Source organism: Petaurus breviceps, unplaced genomic scaffold, assembly GCF_028583685.1.
Source record: "Petaurus breviceps papuanus isolate PSGF00001 unplaced genomic scaffold, PetGlider_PUasm1.0 139, whole genome shotgun sequence".
NCBI lineage: Eukaryota > Metazoa > Chordata > Mammalia > Diprotodontia > Petauridae > Petaurus > Petaurus breviceps.
The window spans coordinates 7,870,810-7,878,437 of NW_027185697.1; positions in this window are offsets into that span (position 1 = coordinate 7,870,810).

Sequence of the window (7,628 nt, forward strand, 5' to 3'; positions counted from 1 at the left end):
GAGAGAGAGAGAGAGAGAGAGAGAGAGAGAGAGAGAGAGAGAGAGAGGGAGAGAGAGAGAGAACACTCAATGGCTCTCTATGACCTAAAATGTAGACCTCTCCACTTCCCATCTTAAGTTCTCCCCAATCTGAAGAAGTAAATGCAAACCACTACAGTGTCTTTGCCAAGAAAACCCCATGGCCAGTATTGGCTTGCTATGGTACATGGGGTCACAAAGGGTCAGACTGAATGACTGAGAAATTCTTTACAGGGAACAGATAATAATAATTAGCATTTATACAACATTCGAAGTTGGCAAATCACATATCATATCACACTTTATCCTCAGAACTACTCTATGAGGTGGGAGCTATTATTATCACCATGTTATGGATGAGGAAACCAAGGACGAGAGGAATTAAGTGACTTGCCCAAGGTCACATTGCTATTAAATGCCTGACAGTCTGTCAACAAGCATTCATTAAGTACCTACCAAACATTTCTTAAGCACCTGCCAAAATTTAAACTCACATCCTTCTTCCTGCAGGTCTAGCTCTCTATCCAGTGCCCCACCTCGCTGCCTCAATTATCTACATGCTCTGAGTTCAGGAGTCTCCAAAGTCTCCTAAACAAAAATGTTCCTCCCATCCTCCTGCTAAAGGGCCAGAAGTTCCTCTCGCTGACTCCATTTTGCAAGAAGTACACAGCCACATATACGTTCTTGGAGAGGAGCCTCTCAATGACTTCATTAATCATCACTTCATTAGACCTTGAGGTAATGAGGGACAAGATGGGTAACTTCTGCTGTGGATGGAGGTTGGGAAGGGAAGCCAAGAGGTGAAAAGAGGCTAAGGAATGGACTCTCATATATTTGGAGCTGGAAGGTACCTTAGAGAACAATAAGAAAAACTCCTCATTTTACAGATGAGGAAACTGAGACCCAGAGCAATCTGAAGCAGGATCTTACCCAAGTATTTCTAACTCTGCATTCAGTGTCCTATCCATGATCTCATGCCACAGATCAAAGGACAATGGAAACAAAATGTGGTGTCTCTGTTTTGCTGAGGGTCAGTCCAGGCATGGCTTAGTGGAGAGAGGACTCCACTACTGAGGCAGAAAACCTTAATTCTTCTCCCACTTTGAACATGTACTACCTATGGCCTTGACAAGTTACTTCATCTCTTTGTTTTCCCATCTACAAAATGGGAATAATTAACCTGGAGTACCTAAGGCAAGGGGCAGCATGGTATAGTAGAAAGCTGGTCTTGGAATCAGACAGTCATCAATCAGAGTCCCATTTCTGGCCCCTACTGTCTGTGTGACCCTGAGCAGGTCCCTAAACTTCTCAATATTCCAGGTAATTTTCTAATATAAGTTAGAAAATAGTTGCATGAGTGGAGCTTGTTTTCTTGGCAGTGGGAGCTCATTTTGCAGTAAATCATAGGTCATGAGGCAGCTAGTTGTCACAGAGGAGAGAGCACAGAGCTGAAGTCAGGAAGAACTGAGTTCAAGTGCTGCCTCAGACACTTTCCTCCAGGACCTTTATGTCTCAATTTTCTCATCTATAAAATGGCACCTATTTCACATGGTTGTTAAGTTCCAGTGTCCCAGGGTTGTAGTGATGCTCAGATGAGATGATGAATTAAAAAGCTTGGTAACCCTTGCTATCATTGTATGCAATTGTCTTGTCTCAACTTTGTATTCAATGGAGTCCAGATGGAACTCCTTCAGACACAAGTTGCTATTCTATGATAGTCCTGTGATTTCTCTTGTCTAGTGTGTGGCCAATTATGGCACAGAAGGGTGTTTGTAATTGAATGAAGATGTCAGTTCATGTTCTGAGGTCTCACTGAAGTTATTGGCACCATCATCACCATTATCTTCATCTCCACGATCCCTAGTCTCTCTGTGGTGATACATTGGGTGTTTCTGGGAGTATTGGAAAATGCTCAAGATAGTCTCCAACTCCAAATATGATTGAGTTGAATTCTCTAACTTGGAGGAAAATCGATTGAAGGTCCCAAAGGTCTCTGGGAGAAGAGTACTGTTAAACTGAGCTATGACTACTTGCTCCTGCTCCAAAAATGTTGTGGAGCATGGAATTTAACTTGATTAAATGGCTTCCTTCCAAGAGGAATAAGGTCTCTGAGTTGGAAGGCAAATCATAGGGTATTTGACCAACCCTATTTCTTTCTTGCTTGCTTGCTTGCTTACTTGCTTTTTTGGAGGGGGAAAGGTAGGGCAATTGGGGCTAAGTGACTTGCCCAAGTTCACATCTAGTTTTTGTGTTAAGTGTCTGAAGCCAGATTTGAACTCTGGTCCTCCTGACTCCAGGGCCAGTGCTCTATTCACTGCACCACCTAGCCGCCCCTAACCAAACCTATTTCTGAACAAGCAGCTCCTCTCTGCCATCCCCTTAAAGTGAGAATGTCAGGAGACATCCAATGATGGGGCATCCACTACCTCCCAAGGCAATATGTGTCCCTCTTGGGTAGCCTTCATTTTTAGGATCTAGTCTTAAGACCTCTTTCTGACTTCCACTCATTCCTCCTAGTTCTACTCTGTTGCGAAGCAGAAGCAGAGTAAGCTTTCTTCCATAGGGTCACCTTACAAACACTTGAAGATAGCTAACATTTCCAACCTGAATATTCTCTCCAGACTAAAAGAGGTGGAGCAGTGGCTAGAATGTGGGACATGGAGTCAGGAAGTTCAAATCTAACCTCAGAAATTTACTGACTGTGTCATCCTGGGCAATTCACTTAACTTTCCATAGTTCCAGTGTCTTAACCTACACCAGGGCATAATAATAGTATTCAAATCAGGAAATAAAAATGAGGATAAAGTAAGTTGTAAGGCTTAAAGTGTTATACAAAGACTACTTGGGGCAGCCAGGTAGCACAGCGAGTAAGAGCACCGGCTCCAGTGTTGAGAAGACCTGGTGATCGAATCCCGGGTTCAGACACTTAGCACCCACCCAGAAACACCTGGCCGTGTAACCTTGAGCAAATTACTTAACCCTGATTGCTTAAAAAAAAAGACAACTTGTTATTATTCAAAATCCTAATTTCTTAAACTGGTCTCCATATAATGTGATCTTTCTGAAAATAGATAATGCATCTATTTATTTTTACGTTGCTGAGATTGTCTCCTATATCCCTCCCCCATCCCAGAGAAGCATCCCTTACAAAAAGAGATTTTTTAAAAAAGGACAAAGGGCAAAAAATACCAAAAAATGGATCAATGCAGCAAAAAAAATTATGTTGTTCTATGCACTTTTCTACAACCATAGATCCTGACTTCTACAAAGGAGCAGGAGGAGGGAAATTTTCTCCCATCTCTTCTTTGGGGCAAAGCTTGTTGGTAATTATTTTTGGATTGTCAAGCATCGATTATCTTGTGGTCACTGTTCTTTCTCTTTATGTTGCTTTAGTCCTTGTAGATATTATTTTCCTGGTTCTGCTTACCTCACTTTGCATCAGAAGTTTGTCTACTTAATGCTTCTCTGTATTTATTATGTTCATCATTTCTTTTTGTTCAGTAGTTTTTCAATCACATCCTGCTCTTCATAACCCCACTTAGAATTTTCTTGTCAAAGATGCTAGAGTGGTTTACCATTTCCTTCTATAGCTCATTTTATAGATAAAGGAACTGAGGCAAACAGGGTTAAATGACTTACCCAGGGCCATACAGCTAATATAGCCCAATAACATTCTATTGCTTCAATGTACCTCAATTTGATTTGGTCATTTCTCAGTCAATGACAATCTACATTGTTTATACTCCTTTGATTCTACAAAAGTGGTTGTTATAAATATTCTATGTATATTGAACCTTTCTTTTTGTCAATGACCTCTTTGAAGCATAAGTCTAACAGCAGAATCTTTGCATCAAAAGGAACGAAAATTTTAGTCACTTTATTTGCGTAATTCTAACATGCTTTCCAGAATGGTTGGACCAATTCACAGCTCAGGAAACAGAGAATTACTGTGCCTACATGTGACATAGCCTTGAGGTTCCTTTCTATCCTAGACATCTCCTTATGGTTCTCCCTGGTTTATTGACAGTTCAGGGGCAGTTGGGTGGCACAGGGATAGCCGTGGGCAAGTCACTTAACCCTGTTTGCCTCAGTTTTCTCATCTGTAAAATGAGCTAGAGAATGAAATGGCAAATCATTCTAGTATATCCCTAAATGAGGTTACAAAGGGATGGACATGCCTGACCAACAAAAGTTTATTCATACGTTTCCTAAAAGGTGGCTCTAAAAACTGGACAGAATCCTCCAAATGTCATCTGACCCAGGTACAGTGTAACAGGACCATCACTTCTCCAGGCTTGGACCTTATCCTTTGCTTAAATAAAGCCTCTGATCATGTTACAACCCCAGCTCTTTGGCCATAGGGATAGGGACTGGACCTGTGATATTCATTAGTGTGGCTGGTTAGAGTTTTGGACTAAAAGTCAAAAAAGCCTGAATTTGTATCTGCATCAGCAGCTTCCTAGCTATCATCCTGGGCAAGAAGTTTAACCTGTCACAGCCTCAGTTTGCCCATCTGTAAAAACATGGAAAATTATAAGCCTTTTGAGAACAGTTGTGAGAATCAAACATTTAAAAAGCACTTTGCTACCTTCAAAGCACTTTATCATTGTTATCTATTAACATATAAAGAACTCTGGGGTTAGGAAACTCTCTACAAAGGCAGCTCACTACTTTCTCTGCAATTAAGAGTCTTAGAGAGTTACCTGGGACAGTGAGAGGAAAATTGCCTTGAGCAGGGTCATACATAACACATATATATGCAATGTTTAAGTACCTTCAATTGAGATATGTATTTGCATGCATATGTATACTCATAGGTATATGTATAAGTTTTACACACACACACACACACACACACACACACACACACACATTCCCCACCTTAAGCACTGTAGTACTTAATGTTGCTTACTAAATAGCATGAGAATTGAATTTAATTTCCTGTCACCTAGCTGGAAGCCTTGCTAATGTCTCTGACTCTCTTGGGCTCTCTTACTCTCAATAACATGGTCATGGCAGTTCCTTTCCTCTGCTCTCTTCCTACCAATCTTCTCCAATTTGCAAAGGAAGAGACAAGATAATTGCTTTCAAAGCAATCCCCATCAACTTGTCTCCCTGCCTTCCCCCGCAACTCTTCTTCCTGCAGATGGAGATTTAGAGTGTGGTAAAGTCTCCATTTCTTGGACTTTCTGATCACCCTAAAGGCCTGCTTGGACTGCCTAGAACCCAGGAAATCTGAGCCTGACCTTGGGAGGCTCACCATACTGCCTGGCCATTAGAAGCAGGATCCTTGAAACAGAGACGAGACTGGATCCCATCCAGAAGTGAGGACCTACTTTTCTTGGACTCAGTGTTGGAAATAAAAGTCAGGGAGTTGACTCCCAGACAAGGCATTGTGTGGGGCACATAGGGGCTTTGCAAAGATAACCTGGCAATATTATCACGACATGGGTTTCCCCACTCCCTTCTGACAATTAGGGCAAGGAATGAAGATGCTGGGTAAAGGTCACCATGATTATCATGGAGAGAAAAGGTAAGGGGGATTGTTTGTATATGTGTTCACATGTATTCGAATCCTCAATCAATGAGCCATTATTAAGCACCTACTCTGTACCAGACATTCTGCTAGGGTTGCAGCTGACTTTTGTAGAACACTTTAAAGTTTAAAAAGGGCATAAAATTCATCATTTCACTTAATCCTCACAACATGACACTAGTATTATGATTATTATTATCTCCACTCCACATCTCCACACACCCCAAATTCCCACTGGCCCAGGTATGTAACTTCCACATTATCTCTCATCTGTATTCCCTTCTCTACTCTCACAGTTACCTCTCTAGCTCATGCCTTCATCACATTTTTCCCAGACTATGTATATATAAAGTTATGTGTGTATGTGTATATATAAATGTATATGTACATATAAGACCTGATTAGTCTCTTATATGTATTAATATCTTGCATATACTCACTTATACACACATTCTCCCTCCCAGTAAAATACATACCCTCTGAGGGCACAAAGAAATCTACTCCTGGCTGCCTCAGTGTAGAAGAAAAGGGTAGATACCACAGATAAATAGAAGGATAGATACCATAGGACTTACTCAGGGTCACAGAGTTAAGACAAATTTGAACTTAGGAAGAGAAGGAACTGAGGTAATGTTAAGTGACTTATCCAGGGTCACAGAGTTAAGACAAATTTGAAAATAGGAAGAGTTGGTTTTTTTTTCTGATTCCAAGTCCAGTGCCCTGTCCACTGTGCCACCTAGCTGCCTTATATTTGTATCTCTAATCAGAAGAGAGTTTACTGAGTAGTGAAGTGATTACAGTGAGACTGGAGCTCCAGGAAAATCACTTTGGCAGCTGAATGGAGGATGCCTAGGAGTAAGGAGGGACTTGAGGCAGGAAGACCGATGAGGAGGCTATTGTAAGGAAAGGTGATGATGGCTTGAACCAGAAAGGTAAATGGATGGTTGGAGAGAAGGGGACTGATAAGAGAAATGTCCCAGATAAAGAAATGATCATTTTTGGCAGCAATCAGGCTATGAGTGCTAAAGGAGACTGAAGACTTGAAGAGCATGCTGAACTTGGGATCCAAGGTGACTGGTGAGAGTAATGAACTCCTTGACGGCAATCTCATCTCCACTACATACTAGCTAGAACAAGCTGAGCAAGTCTTTTTCCCTAGTCTCAGTGTCCTCATCTGTAAAATAGGAATAATAGTACTTTCTACGCCAGTGTTGTTGTATCAAATGAGAAAAACAATCCATAAGGTATCTTGCAAACTTGAAAGTGTTAGATTAGTATGAGCTGCAATTACCGCCACCACCAGCAGCACCGCGGCCCTGTTATTCTCATCTTTTTCATGGGATTTAGGTAGAAATGTGCTGGGACTAGTTGCTAGGCCGATGGGTGGTACAAACACACAATACATGTGTATGTAGATGTGTAAGCATATGGATATTTACACCTACGTGTATGCCTATATATGTGTGTATACTTATATCTGTAAGTGTGTATGTGTCACATTCTGCAGAGTACTACACAGTAAGATAAAATCACCATTTGTAGCTGAATAAGGTATTAGGATGTAAGCTCATCCTGCAGACCACTGAGACCAACCAGAGAGCAACGATGGGAAGGGTGGCCGACTTGCTCCCAAATCATTTTGATCTCTACTAGGACTCTGGCTTTTGAAAGCTTTTTGTTCCATTTACTTGGAGATTATGAGTAATTTATGTGCCAAAATCTGTTAAATTTGTTATTGAATTTTATGAATCAATATTATACCTAGGCAACGAGGAGCAACAGTTTGGTCTGTCTCAATAGTCTAGTTCCCATGTAGTAGTCGTAGTAGTAGTAGTAGTAGTAGTAGTAGTAGTAGTAGTAGTAGTAGTAGAAGAAGAAGAAGAAGAAGAAGAAGAAGAAGAAGAAGAAGAAGAAGAAGAAGAAGAAGAAGAAGAAGAAGAAGAAAGAGAAGAAGAAGAAGGAGAAGAAGAAGAAGGAGGAGGAGGAGGAGGAGAAGGAGGAGGGGGAGGAGGAGGAGGAGGAGGAGGAGAAGAAGAAGAAGAAGAAGAAGAAGAAGAAGAAGAAGAAGAAGAAG